We start from the raw sequence: 19796 nt of genomic DNA, 5'->3' as shown, positions 1-19796 counted from the left end.
GGTGGCAAGGATACAAGGGGAAGCAGAGCAGCAGGCTCAGGATGTGCACACCACATATATTTGCACAGGTATCCATGTCTGTGGGAGGGAATAAAGAAAAGCCTGATTTCTGGCACCCTGAGCCCATGTATTCACAGGAAGTTGGATGACATGAGGATGCTTATTCTCCATGAGCCTGCTAGACAGTAAGGTCGGCATCTCTGACAGGTTAGTTTACTGTGGCATTCCCAAACAGCAGGAATTCAGTAAATTTGTTAAAGGGATGAATAAATGAATGGACCAAAAACATGCACACACAAATGACTGACTGAAAGAATGAACAAAGGAAAGAGAAGGGATGGACAGGCTCTGTCCTACACATAGGCAAGGCTCACAAGCTGGTATCCTTGCACAAGCCCATTGCACTGCTAAGACAGCACTTGTGCCTAGGCTGCAAGGCTAGGAGAGGGCAAGCAAAAATCAAAGTCCAGGCACCTGCACACCAGGCATGCATCTGAGTGTGTGTGGCAAGGAAACTTGCAGGCAAGTTTAGATAATAAGGCTCCTTCCTTTCAGCTTTGTACAGAAATGTTTCTACACTTACACATGTGTGTGTGCACATGCATGCACAATGTGAGCATGTGTATTCATAAGAGAATGAGAAGGCTCAATTCCTGACACACTTGTGTCTGTTGCCTAGGCCTGGGGAAGTCTAGGCACCTAATACCTCCACTAGATAGGAAGTCCTGGAGAGAGACACTGTCCATTATTTAGCAGGGTACTCCCAGCACAGCTCATGGCACATCAAAAGTGCGCAATAAACACGGGCTGCTTGAATTGTTCAGCAGAAGATTCACGATGACAAGGCTCACCCTCCTGTAATCCATGCACACAGGAGGTGTTTTGAGAATTCACAACTCCGATATGCAATGGGTATGGGAGAAGGAGCAGTTCATTCTTCTGCACATGGGAGGGGGGTGGGGGAGGAGAGAGAAAGAAAGACAGAGAGAAAGAGAGAGAGAGGAGAGAGATTGATTGATTGAGAGAGAGACAGATTGAGATTAAAGTGTCAGGTGCACGCCTGGAGAAGCAGTGCCAAGGCTATTCCCTAATAAAGTACTTGTTGTGTGTTCACTTAGCCTCATGTGCTCACTGTGTGGTTATGGAGGAGGTGGAGACAGTAATGAAATGATGGCTTCCCTGCCACAGTCTGCATGGACTCGGCATTGGGAACGTACATGAGCAATGCAGGAGCTCATTCTCTTCCACCCTTCACCTGACTAGCTTATCACTGCCCCTAGCTAGCACTTACACTAAATCAGTGATTCTCAAACTTAAGTGAGCATCAGAATCAGTTGAGAGCCTTGGTATAGTACAGATTTCCATGGTTTATGGTGTAGTAGGTCAGGGATGAGCCCAAGAATTGGCATTTTTAACAAGCTCCTAGGTGATACACATGCTGCTGGCCCAGGGACCACACTGAGAACCACTGCTCTATACATAACTTAAAGAAATGAAATAATGGGACATAGAGGGGTGATGCAAAGACTCTACACTTTTAAACATGGATGAGATTCCCTCTCTGAATTTTTGTACAAGGCAATGGACTGGAATAGCATTTGTACCCAACTAACAAGAATGAAAGAGAGGGACAACCTGAATAGAAGGCTCGAGCATCTTCAAATCCATTGTGTTTGTGTGTATGTACAAAAGAAACAGCACTCTCTGGCTCACAGGTGATTTTCCTATGACCATACAAAGGTGAAGTGTCTTTTCTTCATATGCATGTGTGAGATGACTGACAAGTAGGGCCACTTTCCTTCAAGCTCTGGCGGCATAAGCAGCAAGTAGAAAGCCTACTGCCTTGCACACCAGACATGAGTGAGAAGATGCTGCTAATGACACTCATTATCCTATGCACACTGTGGCTGCAGCTCTGTGTAAGGGGGGACACACCTTTTGTAGTTCTCTAGCTGAGCACCGTTGGGGGGTTGGAGAGGGGATGATGGGAAGACTCACTCTCTGCTACATACGTATGCATGAACAATGTGGGCAACGGAAGTTCCTTCTCTTAAACATACTCACTAGGCATGTGAGTATGAGTTCTGTGTCTTTCTTGACCACCCTGTCTCTCCATGTCTGGTGCATGACAGGAGCTCCACCCCTGCTTGTTAAAGGTGGGAATGAATGAAGGATGGGGATTATAAACAGGTGTTCTTCGCTGTATGCAGAAAAGGCTCAGCCATGGAATGCTTGCCTGGGTGCACCGCATTGACACAGCACTTGCATCCAGGTACCAGGATTCAAGAGGGGGAACAGGACTGAAGGCCCAAGCAGCCATACAGAGTATGTGTGTGTGCACGTGTGCATGTGTGCACATGTGCTCACATGGGTTTACAGGGAAGGCTCACAGCATATAGTGTGTTCATCTGTGACTGTACAGAAAAGTAATGAAAAGGATCTCTCCTATACAGAGCAGCAAGAAGGAAAGTAGCAGTAAGAAGACTTCCCTCATTTAATCCCCATCTATAAGGGAGTTAAGGAAGCTCACTGGCTTGCATGCTGAGAATGGGAGAGAGGAGAGCACAACAGGCTCCATCTCCTACCCTTTCAGTAGGTGGGGTTCTCTGCATGCAGGGCCATGTCTCTGAGTGTGTCTGGTGTACAAGGATTGGGGACATTTGAGAATTTCACTTGAGCAGAACCTGCACATGCTCGTGCATGCAGACTGGGTAACAAGGAACATATAGATCTACTTCGTTCTTTTGAACAGTGGCCTATTCATCCACAACATTTATGTACAGTGTGTTTATGAGTCCCTACCAGAATGTAGGGTAGCAACCTGTCTATTTTGATCCCTGCTATATCCTTGGTGATGAACATAATACCTGTTGTCTAATAGACACTTGAATATCTGTGGAAGGAAGAGGAGGGAGAGTTGATGTGCAAAAGCTCTGTCCCTTTAAGTGTAGACAAGGCTTCTTCCCTTGGAATTCTTGAAAAGGGACAGTGAGTCAAGGCAGTACTGGCACACAGGCTGAAAGAATGTGAGTGATGCACCAGGTCAGAGGGACCACTCTGTGAGGACATGTCTCTGTGGATGTAACCAAGTCAGGCCCTTTCTCTTGCACACAGCGTATTTATGTGTGATTGTACTGAGGTTTAGTAGATTCTCCAACATGTATCTGTACCCCACCCACCCTGTACCCCACCCACCCTCAGGACATGCAGATATAATGAATGAGAAGGAGTCCATTCTCCTCCCTGAACTGTACACTCCATGAAGGTAGGGAACCAGATATGGCTCATTCTCCTGTGGGCCAACTGCCCAGGACAGCATCTGCAATAGAGTAGGTAGGTACTCAACAAATAGTCATAGAAAGGATGGAAGGAGGAGGTAGAAGTGTTCTGTCCTATGCGAAGATGTCACTCCCCCTTGCAGAATCCTTGCCTGGGTGCACTGCATTCAGAAAGCACTCTCACCCAGGTAGCAAGGATTAGAGAGGGGGAACCAGGACAGAAGATTCCAGTACCTGTACACCTCACATGTGCATCTAACAAGAAGGCTTGCTGTTCTTGCCTAGTGCATTAACCTTGCATTGAACTAAAGTAGAGAGAAGTTGCTTCGACAAGTATCAGGCTGGGTGCAGTGGCTCACACCTATAATCCCAACACTTTGGGAGGCTAAGGCTGGTGGACTGCTTGAGCCTAGGAGTTTGAGACCAGCTTGGGCAACATAGTGAGACCCCATCTCTACAAAAAATAAACACAAATTAGCCAGGCATGGTGGCACAAGCCTGTGGTCCCAGCTACTTGAGAGGCTGAGGTGGGAGGATCGCTTGAGCCCAGGTGGTTGAGGCTGCAGTGAACTGTGATGGTGCCAGTGCACTCCAGCCTGAGCAACAGAGCAATACTCCATCAAAAAAGAAAGAAAAGAAAAGAGAGAAGAAAAGAAAGGAAAGGAAAGGAAGGAAAGAAAGGAAAGAAAGAAAAGAAAAAGAAAGAAAAGAAGGAAGGAAGGAAAGAAGGAAAAAACAAGAAACAAGTATCAATGTGACAGCAGGAATGAGAAGACTCACACTTATGGGTGGGTTAAGGTGGGAAGAGGGTAGATAAGAAGTTCCCTATGTGGCCCACTCACCCTCAGTATATGCAGGGGCAATGAGTGGTGACAAAGTCCATTCTCCTCTCAGGCTATAATATCCAGGAAGGCAGGGGCGAAGTCTGCCTTGTTCATTTCTCTGTGTCCAATGCCCATCATGGTGCCCAATACATATTATTTGTGGAAGGAAAGAATGAATGAGGGTCAGAGAGCAGGCAGGCAAGCAGCAAGCAGCTGAGAGGTGACATACAGATCTTCTGTTCTCCACGCAGAGGGGGCTCACCCTCTCAGAATCCTTGCCCGGGTGCATTGCATTCAGAAAGCACTCTCACCCAGGGACAAAGGATTAGAGAGGAAGAGCAGAGCAGAAGACTCAGGCACCTGCACCCTGCATGTATATCTCCATATATATTTGACTTTCATGGTCCCATTCCTGCAAAGTATCTCTGTGTGCATTTGCTAAGACAGATGCCTCTCCTCAGGGATAGCATATGTATTCATCCCCCTGCACAAGGCCACATGGACATGCCCTCTCAGACAAAACCTCAGACTAGAATGAAAGATATGAGTGGCATCTTTTTCAGATCACACTTGAGGGTCTGCAGGTGCTGGATGTATTTGGGGCCTAGCAAGGAGGTTGGGACAAACTGTGTATGTGGGCACACATGTACATGCACATGTTGGAAGATGGTACAGAAAATTGGGATACTTTATTCTCTTCTGTTTCTCTGGTAAACTATAAGCTCACTGAGAGCAAAGACTGGCTGTGCAAGTCTCATCACCCAATGTGTGTTTCCCCATTACAGTATCTGACACATAGTAAGCTGGGAGTAAACAGAAAGCTCATGCTCTCAAAGAGGTGTAAGCTTGTCCAGGGCAATGATGAAGTTCATTCTCCCACAGGTGCCCTCTACAGAGCCCAGGGACCTTAGCTGTCTTATTTACCATTGTATCTCCACCACCCAGTGCAGGATCTGGCACCACATAGCAAACACAAACATGTGAAAGAAGGGGACAGGTTGTTGGTCCTTCTACATGCAGACAAGGCTCAGCCTCTTTGAATCCTTGAATAGGTGTGTTGCACTGAAATAGCACTCACACCTAGGTTCCAAGGATTCAAGAGGGGGAGCAGACAAGAAGGCTCTGACACCTGCCCTTTTTGTGTGTTTGTATGTGTGCATGTGTAGCTATAACCAAGTCTCACTCTCATGTATATATAGTGTCATTTACTAGGGACTTTACAGAAAGGCAGATAATCTTTTCTCCTGCAGAGTTCCATGTGAGATCAGAGAAGATTCATGCTTTTGTGTATGTTTGTGGGTGACAGTGGTAATGAGAAGTCCACTCTGTGGCCCACCCACTCTCAGGGCATGTAGGTGTAATGGCTGATGAGGAATTCCATTCTTCTTCCTCAACTGTAGCTCCATGAGGGTAGGGACCAAGCATGTCTTGTTAGCAACTGTATGCTCATTACTCAACTTAGTATCATATACAGAAAAGGTGGTCAATAAATACTTGTGGAATGGATGATAGGAGGACAGAAAGACGCTCTGTCCTACACGAAGATGAAGCTCTCGCGCTCAGAATCCTTGCCCAGGTGCATTGCATTCAGACAGCACTCTCACCCAGGTAGCAAGGATTAGAGAGGGGGAGCAGAACACAAAGCCCTGTGAGTGTTCAGTGAGAGGGCTCATTCTTCTTCACACAAGGTACTTACTTGTGATGATATAGAAGTAAAGAGAACGGTTCTTGAGCTTTGCATTAAAGATGTCTAGTTAAACACACATTTTGTCTGTTCTCTCAGATAGTAACAACAAAAAAGTATAAACCTATAAAGATAAAGAGACTGGGAGGAGAGAGGAGTGTGAAAGGGAGGAAAGAGAGAATGAATATAACGCCAAAGCTCATGATCCCGCAAATGCTTTGTGTGGCTATGCAACAAGAAGGCAGTACGGTTTAGCACAGTTGTTCTCTAACATGCACCAGAATCATCTGAAGACCTGGGTAATATACAGGTTACAGAGGTTTCTGACTTGGTGAGTCTGGGGTGAGACCCAAGAATTTGCATTTCTAACAAGTTCTCAGGTGATACTGATGCTACTGGTCCAGGGACTACACTGGGAGAATCACTAATGTAGTGGAAAAACCAGGCACTTTGGTATCTACGAACCTTGGTTCAAATGCACGCTCTACCACATATTAGCCTAGAGAATCGACCTGATTTTCCCAAGGTCAAGTTAAACACTTTTGAAGAATGAGGACAATTTAAAGCCTACCTCTTAAATGGTGTCAAGAAAATGAAATAAAGTATAGTACCTGGCACACAGCTGTCAATATTTTTACCTCTTACTCTCTATTTTTATGTATATATGTGTTTGAATGAATGTGCATTTTTAAGGGGGATGGTGAAACTCCTGCATGCAAGGGACAGGTGAGAGAGAAGATGTCCGAGTATCTGTGAGTGTGAGTGCCTGCACAAGGGGATACACAGATTCATCCTCTTAAATTCCTCACGTGTGAGTTGATGAGGTTCTCCTTCAATCTCCCTAGGTCAACAAAGTTCACGCCCCTTCACATAAGGGATATGAAGGAAAACATCAGAAGTTCCACTCTGTGTATGTGTGTGTGTGTGTGTGTGTGTGTGTGTGTGACAGAGAGAGAGAGAAAGAGAGAGAGAGAGAGAGAGAGAGAGAAAGAGAGAGAGAGAGAGACAGAAAATGAGTAAAGATGGGGGCATCTGGCCCTGTGAGTATAAATCAAAAAGGCTCCTTTCTCTCCTGTCCCTGTATGCTCACATGTCTGCATATGCTGGGCACCCAGCCACATGTGGGCCTCCCTTGCATGCTCATTCTCCTGTATGCCTTGCTTGTGCACATGTGCATATACGAGTATTTGTGTATCTGTGATTGTGAGAGAGAACATTAACAAGGAAGTGCATCTTCATTCAACAGCTACCTAAGGGAAGAATGCCGAGACAGCTCACTGCCCTTTCTGGGAGGGCAAAGAGAGTAGAGTTAGGGCAGGAAGGAACCACCCACTGCTTACCTGATCAGTGGGACTCCGTGTATACAGGTCTACATCCCTAGATGCCTGACCATCCTGGGGGACAAGGTGGGGTGCTTGGGGGGTGGGAACTAAAGTAAATTCATTCTCCAGTATCCCCAGCATGTGTGCAAACCTGCACAGTGAGTACAAATGAGCTTTATCCTCCTATATGTGCTAGCTAGGCAGTACACTCAGGGGACCGTGGCTGTCCTGTTCTCTTCTGGCTCCCTACAGGAGTAAATAATACTGGCAGGCAGCAGGAGAGGTAGGCGATATACAAGGGCTCTGTCCTTCCATCTGCAGCTAAGGCTCACCCCATCTGAATCCCTGCCAAGGTGCATTGCACGTGGAGAGCACTAGTACCAGTATCAAGGATTAAAGAGAAGGAGCAAATGAGAAGGCTCAGGCACCTGTACCCCAAGGATAGCATGGGAGTTAGGAAAGAAAAAGCTCCCCTCTTCCAGCCCCTTGAACACATGAAGGCAGGCTGAATGGGAATGATGAACTGTGTTCTCTGGCACAAGCTCACCCCACAGTAAAACCAGGGTCCCTGATGCTCTTGCCACTATTGGATCCCCAAATCCAACAGGCATTCAAAAAGCTCTCTGAAAGGAACTAGGAGAGGTGACAGGCACTCTCTGCTCTGTGCATAACATACCATCTGTGAGTCCTAGCCCAGGTGTACTGCACTGGGACAGCACTTGCATGCGGATGCTACAGATTAAAGAGGCAGTGTCAGCATATGTACCCAACTCATATGTGACAAAGAGGGAAGAGAGGGCTCAGTCTCCTACTCCTCTTTCTCTCACACTTCACATGCAATGTATCAGTAAACTCAACTGGCTGTAACTTTAAAATATATCCATATCTAACCACTTTTTACTACCTTCACCACGATCACCCTGATGTAGGCCTCCATCCATCTCTCAACTGAATTATTTCAATGGCCTCCTAACTGGTCTCCCAGTTTCTGCACTTTCTCCTCCTATTTGCCATACAACAGTCAGAACCATACTCGTGAAGCAAAGACACAGAAAACTGTAATCCTGATTTTGAATCAGAAGTATAATGGAATCATGATGTATTTATCTAGAAACAAGAAAACACAAAAACAAAACATTTTTCTGTTCTGATCATTGTAGAAGCCTAAATACAATGACCAATCCAGAGGCAAATATGGTCTTTAAATATCATGTCTGACTAAAAGAAACCAGGGCTTCTTGAAGACATGGCAGATTCCAGGCCTGGGGAAGGTATCTGCGATGAGCTTTGTACATTTTTTTCATCTCTGAAAGCGGAGAAGCTATCAGATAACTACAGAGGCATGTCAAAAGGACTGAGGAACCAATTTGAAGAAGCTCCTACTGGCTAAAGATGGGGCACTGGAGCTTCACTGAAGGCAAGAACTGCAATGGATTAAAAGTCCAAATATATTTAAATCTATGAGTTTATTATAATAGTTTTTTTAAAAAATCCTCTTTAGAGTAAGCTAGTGAACCAACTCATTATTCTGAGTACTGATAAATAAAGAGAACCAAACATTTATCCTATCTTGCCTATAAAGACGGCAACAGTGGGTGATCAAATAGCAGATGAAGGGAAGTTTTTCTTTATAGAAGTATTCCAGCTAATAAATCAAGAGAATAATGGGATTAGAATAAAATCATTTTGCAACCCCTAATGAAATAACGGCTCTAAGAATTGAGCATCGGTGGCAACTAACATCACAGAAAGATGATCATCAGTTATTTTGTGCCTCTTAATGGAAGTAGTTCTGCTCCCCCTTCCTCAAAATTAAGCCTGAATTTGATCAGGCTTCCAGATGCAACTATCAGTTTACAGGAAATACAAACAAGGAGAAGGAACATGTAAACTACATCACAGGGATGTGATCACAAAAATCCAGACTATGCAAAACTGTATAGGATGAATGGCCCACTTTCTTCCAACAAATAAATTATAAGGAAAGAAAAAATATAGATGGAAGGGAAAGATATAATTCAAAGGGACTTAAGATACATATCAACCAAATGCAATGCATGGACCTTATCTGGATCCTAATTTATGATATTTCTGAGACAAGTGGAAATGGGAACAACAGATATGTGATGATATTAAAAAATTGTTGGCAATTTTTTTTCTTTTTGAGATGAAGCCTCGCTCTTGTCACCCAGGCTGGAGTGCAGTGGCGCGATCTTGGCTCACTGCAACCTCCGCCTCCCAGGTTCAAGCGATTCTCCTGCCTCAGCCTCCCGAGTAGCTGGGATTACAGGCACCTGCCACCAGGCCTGACTAATTTTTGTATTTTTAGTAGAGACGGGGTTTCACCATGTTGGCCAGGCTGGTCTTGAATTCCTAACCTCAGGTGATCTGCCTACCTTAGCCTCCCACAAAGTGCTGAGATTACAGGCATGAGCCCCTGTGCCTGGATGGTAATTATTTTTAAGTGTGATAATGGTATGATTTTTTTTTAAAGAGGCCTTAGATTTTAGAGATACATAGTAATTATCAGCTTTCCCCTTTTTCCATTGTAACGTACTACTTCCCAGCCCTATGCTTCTGCCACAATGGCTCTTTGTTGTTCCTAGAACACAGTAGGCCTTTCCTGACTACCCTATTTGATATCGAAACTTCTCCACCACCATCTATGCTGTAACTACCCCCACCCACTCCTTGTCCCCTTTTCCTGCCTTATTATTCTCCAGAGCACTTATCACCAATTGGCACACTATGTATTACTTACTTATTTTGTTCACTACCTGCCTCCCCTCACTAGGGCAGGGATTCTTGTCTTTTGGTCACTGGTGTATCCCTGGTGCATAGGGGAGTACCCAACACACAGTAGCTGCTCGATAAATATTTGCTGAATGAATGAGTGGCTCACCAAATGAATCGGCTGCAAATCCTGGGTCTGGGGAGATAACAGAGAAAACTCACACTCTGACTCATATCTACATGAGTGTCTAAGAAGACAGATCTTCACACACCCTCTTGAGCAAACAAGTGTGCATATGGAAAGGCATGGCACAGTGAGTGGATTCTACTTTCTGAACCCAAAATGTGTGTGCATATTACATCTTTGCATATGGTTATGATATAGACACAATTTTCCTCACAAACTGGGTTTGTGAGAATTAGCTAGAAGACTCCCTTTTCATCATGCCCCATGTACAGGAGTCCTGAGAAGGTTCTCTCTCCTCCTCTAGGTGCCGCTAAGACAGAACCAGGTCAAAAGACCCCCCTTCCTTCTAGGCTGTGCCTATCCCTGAGTATGAGGGGCTGCACCATGTACAAGAGAAAGCTAAGAGAAGTCTCCCTCTCCTGCAGGATCCATGTAAGACTGAGATGGGAGAAAGGACACGGCTGAGAGTCATTCTCCTTCCCACCACCTGGGTGTGTGTTTTTCTTTTGGTGAAGGAGTGCGTATGTGTATGTACACATGCACAAGAGAGCAAGGAAAGCTGAGGCTCGCCATCCTGCAAACCCTGCATGTGGGAGGGGTTTTCAGAAAGCTCACCCTCCACCATGCAAGGGATGTGAGAGAGGGAGCAGGGAAGGGCTTGCTCTCTTGGCACGACATATGGGTATGCTCTAGGAGGCAAGAGACACTGGCCTGGAGGGTGCAAGTGGGCAGCAAGATAGCCACAGGAGTGCTGATGGGTAAACTAGGAGCAGTGGCCATGGAAGCAGGACAGTCATCCAGATGGGATGGTTGGTAACAGTGTACCCCACATACAGAGCACGTAAGAGAGGGTCTACCTCCCTTTGGTGTACCTGTCCATGTGCTCATGCCTATGCACTGGAGAGGGAAGAGAAGGCTCGCTCTTCTGCAAGCCTTGGGTGTGGGAGGGTAATTAAGATGCCAACGGTCCTACACTCAAGGCATGGAGGAGAGAAAGCAAGTCGGGAGGTCTGCTCTCCTGTATACTGTGTGCATGCGTATCCCAGATGCCTTGGACTTCTATGACTGTGCCCCAGACATGCTGTAATGAGAAGGTGTGCTTGTGTACATTCACATATGTACCTTCAGAAATGTTCACTATCTACAACATATTTGTTTTCCTTCCTTCTTTCTTTTCCTTTATTTTTATTCCTAACACCAGTATAGTATTTACATTTGCAGAGCACTGTTTTAAGTGCTTTTCACACATAGCTCATTTATTCTCATAAAATATCCATGAGGTGATCATTATCCCTATTTTACAGATGAAATAACACACATACAAGAACAGATGGTAAGAAAGCTTAGAATCTGGCATGCAGGTCATTAGAAAGAGGACTCAAAAAAGAAGGCTCAAGCTCTCAGCCACCAACCACTTTGTGTCCACACACACACCACACACACACACACACACACACACACACACACACACACACAGAGAGAGAGAGACAGAGACAGAGACAGAGAGACAGACAGACAGACAGACGCAAGAGAACTTGCACTTGTCAGCCCAGGGAAAAGCTGGATTAGTGTGGAAATAATAGAGGAAGTGAGAAGTATGAGAAGTGGCTGTGTGGTCAGATTAGACATGTATTTTGAAAGTAGAGCCAACAAGATTTGACAGCAGTTTGTATTTGGAGAATGGAGGGGAAAAAGTGTCAAAGATGAATCCAAAACCTTTAGCCTATTAAAATTCTCCATATCCTTGGCATATGCAATTGGGAAATGCTGTTTGCTGAGTTGGAGAACACAGAGGGAGGAGTAGGCCTTTTGAGAGAGGGGGAGGAAAACCAGGACCTCAGCTTTGGATGTGTTAAAGTTTTGAGATATTTATTAGACATCCGGGGCAGATGTCCAGTACATAGTTGGACATAGGCATCTGGAATTCAGGAGAGAAGTCCAGGCTGGAAATACAAACACAGAAATCATCCACATAAAATGGTACTTAGAGTTGCAAGACAAGATGAGAACAGCTGAGGACTAATGAGAAGTTAAAAAAAAAAAGAAGTCTGAAGACTAAGCCCTATATCTCTTTAATACTTAGAATTCAGGAAGAGGAGGAGAAACCATCAAGAGACTGAGAAAGAGAGGCTTGTGAGGTAAGAAGACAACCTCATGAGTGTGGAATCCTGGAAAGCAGGTAGAGTCTCAAGGCAGAGGGAGTGATCAACTGTGTGTTGATCTGTCAAGTAAGATGACAACATTGCCCAGTAAATTGGGAAATGTGAAGGACACTGGGGACCTTGACCAGGGTCATTTAAGTGCTGCAGGTTACAGTTTTACATGGAGGGTTTTCAAGAGTAAATGGGACTAACATTTAAGTCTTTAATCCATCTTGAATTAATTTTTGTATAAGGTGTAAGGAAGGGATCCAAGGACAGAAAACCAAACACCGCATGTTCTCACTCATAGGTGGGAATTGAACAATGAGAACACTTGGACACAGGAAGGGAAACATCACACATCGGGGCCTGTCATGGGGTGGGGGGAGGGGGGAGGGATAGCATTAGGAGATATACCTAATGTAAATGACGAGTTAACGGGTGCAGCACACCAACATGGCACATGTATGCATATGTAACAAACCTGCATGTTGTGCACATGTACCCTAGAACTTAAAGTATACATTTTTAAAAAAGAGTAAATGGGAGAAATAGAAGTAGAGATGGAGTACAATCAGCTCCTTCAAAAAAAATTTTTTTTTTCTGTAAAGAGGAACAGAGAAATGAGTAGAAACTGGAGGAGCTTTTTGGGTAGAGAAGGTAGTGCTTTTTAATTTTTAAAATTATTTTTAGACAGGATATGTGGCAGCACATCTAGATATTGGTACAAACACTCCAGTATACAAAGAACAGTTGATGATGCAGTAAGGAGAGGGGGATCAATTGCAGGAGCAGTGTCACTGAATAGGTGACAGGGGTTGAAATCTAGTATACAAGTGGAGGAACTGGTCCTGGCTACATGTGCCAGTAATTCATCTACTATAATGGGGAGGAGCTGACACTTAGGGACATGTGCAGGTAATGGAGGAGAGGTCAGAGGAACTTCGGAGGGTCCCTTCTGATGGCTTCCATTTTCTCAAGGAAGAAGAAAGCAAAGTCAGCAGCTGAGAGTGAGGAGGAAGGAAGGGAGGTGACACTGCAGATTTGAGGAAAGGAAAGAATTATCAAACAGTCATCCAAGGCAGTACTTCCCAAACATTTTCAAATAATGGGACCAAGCAGCTTAGGTGTGAGTTTTCTTCTATGGAGAATCAGTTGCTCCAGGCAAAGCATATGGATTAAGGAAGTTTATTACATGTTAATCCCAATACATGCGTCGCCTCCTTCAGTGCTTATTACAAACCTATATGGTTGGCACAATTAGTTATCTCATTTTCATGTTGTGGAAATTGAGACACAAGATAAGTCACTTGTCTAGGATCACAAAGCTCATTACAGATCACGCCAGGATTCTACCACAGGTAATCTGACTACCAAGACAGTGGGCCTAACCACTGAACCCTAAAGCTGTGTGTACCCACATGTGTATGAGAACTGAAAATGATAAGGACCCACTTTCTGGCACATCCTTGGCACACACATGTGAGATGAGGGAGGAAAAGGAAGAGAGAAAGAGCAAGGATGGAGAATAAGGAGGCTCAAGCTCCTATCATAAATGTGTGTGGGGGCATGCACAGAAAAGGAGTAATAAGGTAGCTGACACAGTGGTTCACACGCCACTGTGGCCCAGCCAGTGTGTGCATTGGGAGGTTGTAATAACCTCCCAATTGGGAGGTCAGTTTTATTTTAGGTTAAGCCATGCGTGGGGTAGGAGAGTGGCAGCAATAGAAGGCTCACAGTCCTGCGATGCTGGATGCAATGGGGCAACTCAGGTGTCTCCCTTACATGCATACCATGAGTGTGTGCACATGAGAGAAAGAAAGAGAAAAGCAGGATTAGAGAGAGAGGCTGCAAGCAGGAGGCGGATGGGGAAACCCACAGTCCAACAGGTTTGGGGAAGCATATTTAAAATAAAAAGCTCACTGTAGTTCTGTGTGGTCAAGGTGGGATGGGATAGCTTGAGAGGCTTGCACCCCTGCATGGGGCAGGAGAGCTGGGGGAGTGGAGAGCAGAGACAGGGCAGATATAGGAAGAATGCTCACTGATGAATCCTAGCAAATTTGTAAAATATCATAAATTTCATACTATTTTTACAATGTAAATAATTGTCATTCAAACAATGCTCCACAACCTTTAAAACAAGTAAAAAAAAAAGGGGGGGGCTTTTAATGTACAGACTAAAAAAGCAAATGTATTCGTTGTAGCACAATTCTCATATTCTATTCCGCAGGTATCAGCTGCTTGACAACACCAACTATAGTGAAAAGAGCCAAATATGTGTTCACATTGACACTTTTTCTTTAGTCTTTAAACTTGCTGGCCAACAGAGTATAGCTTAGAAACTGCCCACCATCCTTAATGGATCAACTGCCATTTCTGAACTTATTTTTCCCCTCAGCTAAAAGGGGCAGATTATTTTTTTTATTCCTCAACACATCTACCATACAAAGCAAACACTAACAGGCCGAAGGATTCATCTCCCTCGTGGTGTACATGTGTGTACACATGTGAAGGCACATGTGCCTGTGCCAGAGCCAGTTTTTTTAGGCCCACTATCCTTCAAATACTTCAACTCAGCAAGTTAAAAAAAAAAAAAAAAAGCAAAGTCCACTCTCCAATAATGCATGCTTGTGGGAAGAGCACTAAGAAGGCATGCTGGGTTTAAGAGGCAGGGCACAGTTCAGAAAGCTTGCACATCTGTAAACCTCATGTGTGGGAGGGAACTGAGACAGCTCACACCCCAATGTGTGAGGCATGTGAGACAAACAGGTAAGGAGTCACCTCCTCTCTCCCTCACAGACAGAGGATGTACACAGACGTAGGTCTAAGGAGGCGTGGGGTGATCAGGAGCCTCATCCTCTTGTACTCCTGTGTGCATCATCTGTGTCGGGGGTGGGGAGGGTGTCCCATAATAATGCTCACTCTTGCCAACAAGGCCTGTAAGAAGGGCAGTAAACAATCTCGACTCTGGATGCTGGGTGAAAAAAAGCAAGGGGGCACATAGCCTATGGCGGGGGGGTGGCACTAGAAAATTCACTCTCCTGTAAGTTGTGTATATAAGAGTGGAATTAAAAAACACACACACTACCATTCAAGGCAAATGGGAGGGTGAACACATCAGATGTCTCAGACTGTGTGTGTGTGTGTGTCTGTGTGTGTGTGTGTGTGTGTGTGTAAAAGACTCAAGCCAGCAAACCCTTTGCAGTGTCATGCATGGGTGAAGGAGAGAAATAACAAGAAGGCAAGACAGCTTGCTCTCCCACAGACCCCACAAATAGGAATGGGATCAGGAAAGCTCTCTCTCCTACAGTCAAGACATATAGACGAGTGGTGGAGTCAGCAGGTTCTTCTTTCTGGCACTCTGAGTGTGAGAGGGAAGGAGGGAGGGAGAGAAGTAGAGAAGGCACATTAAGGTTCATTTGCCTGCAAACTTAAAATGTGGGAGGGGGATTGTGAAAATCCACACTCTGACACTTTGGGCCCGAAACGTACCAAGCAGGTCAGAAAGCAGGCGTGCTGCAGGCCTGAGGTAGAAGGCTTGTTTATCTGCACATTTTGTGTGGATCTGCTCAAAAGGAGGCTCACTTTGCAGCACTACGTCTATGTGGGTGCCTACAAAATGGCAGGAGCAGAGGGGGTGGTGAGAGAGTAAGTGAGAAGGGTCCAGTGACCGTACCCCATTAAGTATATATTCCTGTGCATGTATGAGCAGGAATATGCAAACAGGAAATGGGGCTCAGGCTGCCATACACCTTCTACACCTGTGTCGTTTGAGCAGTACAGTATAGTCTCAGCTTTGGAATGCCTGGTTCTGCCATTAACAGCTGTGCCTAATCTCCCTATGCCTGCATTTCATCATCTGTAAAATGGGGAGGGCGGGAGTCCCTGATTCTTAGGGTTGTTGCAAGGATTAACCAGGACACTATGACCAGTGCTGAGCTCAGTGTCTGGACACTGCCAGTGCCAAATGTTTACTATCTTTGTTAGCATCAGCAACAGCAAAATGGGCCTCTCTAGGGAAATATCACTCAAAGATCCTCATGAATGCCCCTGACCCCAACTGTTTAGCTTCTCCCTTGTCTGGGGCCAGAAAGGAACTGCTAAAGAGTAGTGAGTTCCAGACTTTATGTTCAACAACTTGGGGCTAAGGGTAAAAGAAAGAGAGAACTAGGGAGGTAGACACAGATGGGATCTTCAAAAAAAAAATGTTTATTATTGGCCAGGCATGGTGGCTCATGCCTGTAATCCCAGCACTTTGGGAGGCTGAGGCAAGATGATCACTTGAGCCAGGAGTTTGAGCCCAGTCTGGGTAACATAGTGAGACCTCATCTCTACAAAAAAAAAAAAAGGCCGGGCATAGTAGCACACATCTGTAGTGTCAGCTACTCAGGAGGCTGAGGTAGGAGGATTGCTTGGGCCCAGGAGATCAAGACTGCAGTGAGCTATGACTGCACCACTGCACTCCAGCCTGGGCAATGGAGTGAGACCCTGTCTCAAAAAAACAAGAGTTTATTATTATTTGGAAGTAAAGAAGAAGGTAACAAAATGGATTGAAAACTGGGAAGACTGAATGTATGAGGTCAGGAGGTGAGGAGGTATTGAGGTAAGGTGTGAAGGGTGGGAACTTACAACAGGGACAAGTGGGGGGCAAGATAATAAAGGTATGACTTTGACATCTCTGGTGGAAACACTGCTGATCAGCAGAATGAGCTAGATAAATAACTCCTGAAAAATCCTGAAATAATGGTGTATTCAATGACTTCTGGAGTCAGAAAAACCCTAAAAGAGAGACACACATTTGGGGCTTGATAGGAATAATGTGATTGCTGTCCTCAAGGAGCTTCAAGGGTCTACATCAAGTAAGAGTCCTATGAAAAGTTCTCTGAGATACATCTTAACTCTGACACTGTATGATACAATGAGGACAGAATTAAGCCAGATAAAATGAAAATGCTGAACTACTGATACAAGGCAGTGATGCAAAATGCAAGAATTTAGAGAGGGGGAGGCACTGCTATAGATAAGATGGGTTGGAGTGAAGAGTGACCAAAGGGGATGGAAAAGACAAACACAGATCAGGAGGAGGAGGAGGTAGAGAAAGGTATTTCAGAAGCTAAGGAGAATATGTAAAGTTACTACCTAAGGAGGCCACAAAGAAACCAGTTTGGCTGGAGTGGAGAGTTCTGACAGAGAGAAGAGGGTGAATAAGGTCAAGGCCATGCTTTGGTCCTTAAATGCTGCAATAATAATAATGAGGTGGACTATCAGTGTGGTGAGCAACCTCTTAGGAGAGGGAATTTTAGGTGGCCCACCAATGTTGTTCCTCTTACTTAATGTGTCCATTTGACTGTGAAGAGGAATACATTAAAACTAACCCTGACTCATGTTTGCATGGAGTTTATTGCTTGCAGTGAGGCTACATGTTTTAAAATACATGTTTTAATATTTAAAATGAGCTGATTTAAAAGAAGATAACAAGTCCAGATGGACATGAAGACTGTGAAGACAGTAACGCATATCATGGGGTTCGATGCTGCAAAACAGAGCTACAGGCAATGGGCAGTTACCAAAGTTTTATAAGTTGGAAAGTAAAATGCTTCTTCAGGAAGTTTAGTCTAGCAGCAAGTGGAAATATGGATTTGCACCAGGGAAATCAATTTAAAAGCTCAGCTCTCACAATTGACAGATGAGAGAGTTCAGGAGGGCCTGAACTAGGCTGAGTAGAGGTGAGAACAGAAAGGAAGTGATGGGGTGTGGAGTGAGGAGTGATTCAATAGATTTCAAGAGCAGAAACTGGTAATTCATCCTATGTGGTGTTTTATGAAGATGAATCTTACACAGTCTTCGGCACAAGGGTTGAATGAGTATGACAGCTGAGCTGATAGATGAGATAAGCACAAGGGACACTTTGAACAATCTACAGAACTTGGGTAATCAAGCTTGGGCATGATTATGTCAGAAAATGCCAAGGATTCCAGCATTAACACAGAGATAGATAATGGCTTAGGCCAAGACTTAGGTATCTGGAGTCTTAGCACCCTTCATTGAAATGGCCACACTGTATTGCAAAGCACTAAACAACAGAATGCCATATGCCACGTGGATAACAAGGCATTTATTATGCTACTCTTCATCCTGGGCAAGCTACCTATCCTGTGCTGGTGCTCCTAATATGAAACTCTCATATTTCCCAACCCCTCCAGCTCTAAAGCCAGTACATAACACATGATAAAACTGGCAGTTGAATGAATTTTACTTTATTGCTCAAGGGAAATTTAAACAAAAATGACAACTTGGAAGGACTTTACTTATGAGCTCAAGTCCCCTGTAAAAATAGACACAGTTACACTATTCATTTGCTACATAAACTTATTACGTCTTACCATTTGGTAGATTGGCAGAATGAATAGGTTCATTATCTCTTCATTGATGCTTTTCTTAGGAGCTGTCAAGCCTTTACACTCTACATTTCCTCCAAGAACCCACTCTAAGAATGTCTCTGCTATGACTCGCTCACATAGCACTTAGACACATCCTGCCTTGCATTCCAGTTACTTGCACTGTGCTTTATCTCTCCCAGAGGGAAGGGACTGACTTTACCCTTGCTCGGAAGCCTCAGCTACAAGGTAGAAACTCCGTAACTATTTTCGAAAGAATTCTGTTTGCTTGGTTTAGTACAGCTACTCCCATTCTGTTTGAAGTATTGCCATTTCACGGGCCCAAAAATGTCTTATCAGCAGCTATCCAAATTACTTCCCCTTCGCCATTATTGTGCAAGAATATATGGATAAAGTGACTTACTAATTCAGGAAGATTTCAGGGCATGTCGGGTTTAGGGACACACACTCCATCCTTCAGTCACTGTTCTGCCCAACCACCCACCTAAGGTGTGGTGACTACTAGAATGACAAATGCCACCTACACCTTACTCTGTAATTCTAAAATGTAAGCTTAGGAATATGTCTTGATCTGAATTTAGGTCCAGGAGGCAAGATATATTGAGTTGAAGGTTAATCTTTATTTTCTCAATGGGTTAGAGAAGAAAAAAACAAATTAGACAATCTGGGGAACTGGATTATAGTTCCAACCCCATTTCACTGACTTGAGTTGAGCCTCAAGAGCGAGAGGCTAATGTTTCTGCATCTTAGTTGCATCATACCAAAGTTGATATGAATATTTGTTTGGAGGGGTAAAAAGCCTGCTGAAACTTGGTGGAAGAATTCACCCAATCGTGTTTAACTGCTGTGACCTGCTGTATATCTGTTAAGAGAATATGCATAAACTTCTATCTTATGCTGTCCCTAGGGTTTATGCAGCAGAAGAGTCATGGATAAGATGCTTCCAGGGATATCTATCCTCTTGGAATAGAGCACAAAACTGAATAGGAGTGTATCAAATTCTGTACTATTGCAGGTTGTGTTATAATGAGATTTTAACTTTGCATGGCAAATGGGCTTAATATATACTAGACTTTAAAACAGCTAAAAGGATTTTTAACTTCCTACTCTCCTCAATTTCTTCTTTTGGCATCTGACATAAGATGACTCCCTAATTCCTGAAATGCCCTTTTTAGCTTATATTATATGGTACAGTATTCTGGTTCTCCTACTACCTCTCTGATCCTTCC

The 19796-nt window shown here is 44.4% G+C and overlaps 1 protein-coding gene and 3 non-coding genes across 6 annotated transcripts in view; all 4 read right to left on the bottom strand.

Moving 5' to 3' along the window:
• The window catches only part of CLCN5 (chloride voltage-gated channel 5), a 162264-nt gene that overhangs the window by 72809 nt on the left and 69659 nt on the right, over positions 1-19796 (bottom strand). The window lies entirely within an intron of this gene.
• Positions 858-915, bottom strand: MIR660 (microRNA mir-660). Its single transcript, NR_163134.1, has one exon. It is a non-coding gene; the product is annotated as a microRNA mir-660 (primary transcript).
• Positions 10592-10677, bottom strand: MIR188 (microRNA mir-188). The gene has a single exon (NR_106539.1). It is a non-coding gene; the product is annotated as a microRNA mir-188 (primary transcript).
• MIR532 (microRNA mir-532) lies at positions 10955-11013 on the bottom strand. Its single transcript, NR_163132.1, has one exon. It is a non-coding gene; the product is annotated as a microRNA mir-532 (primary transcript).

Source organism: Pan paniscus, chromosome X (genome assembly GCF_029289425.2).
Source record: "Pan paniscus chromosome X, NHGRI_mPanPan1-v2.0_pri, whole genome shotgun sequence".
Lineage (NCBI taxonomy): Eukaryota > Metazoa > Chordata > Mammalia > Primates > Hominidae > Pan > Pan paniscus.
The sequence above is the reverse complement of the archived record's forward strand: the minus strand, read 5'-3'. Positions and strand labels throughout refer to the sequence as shown.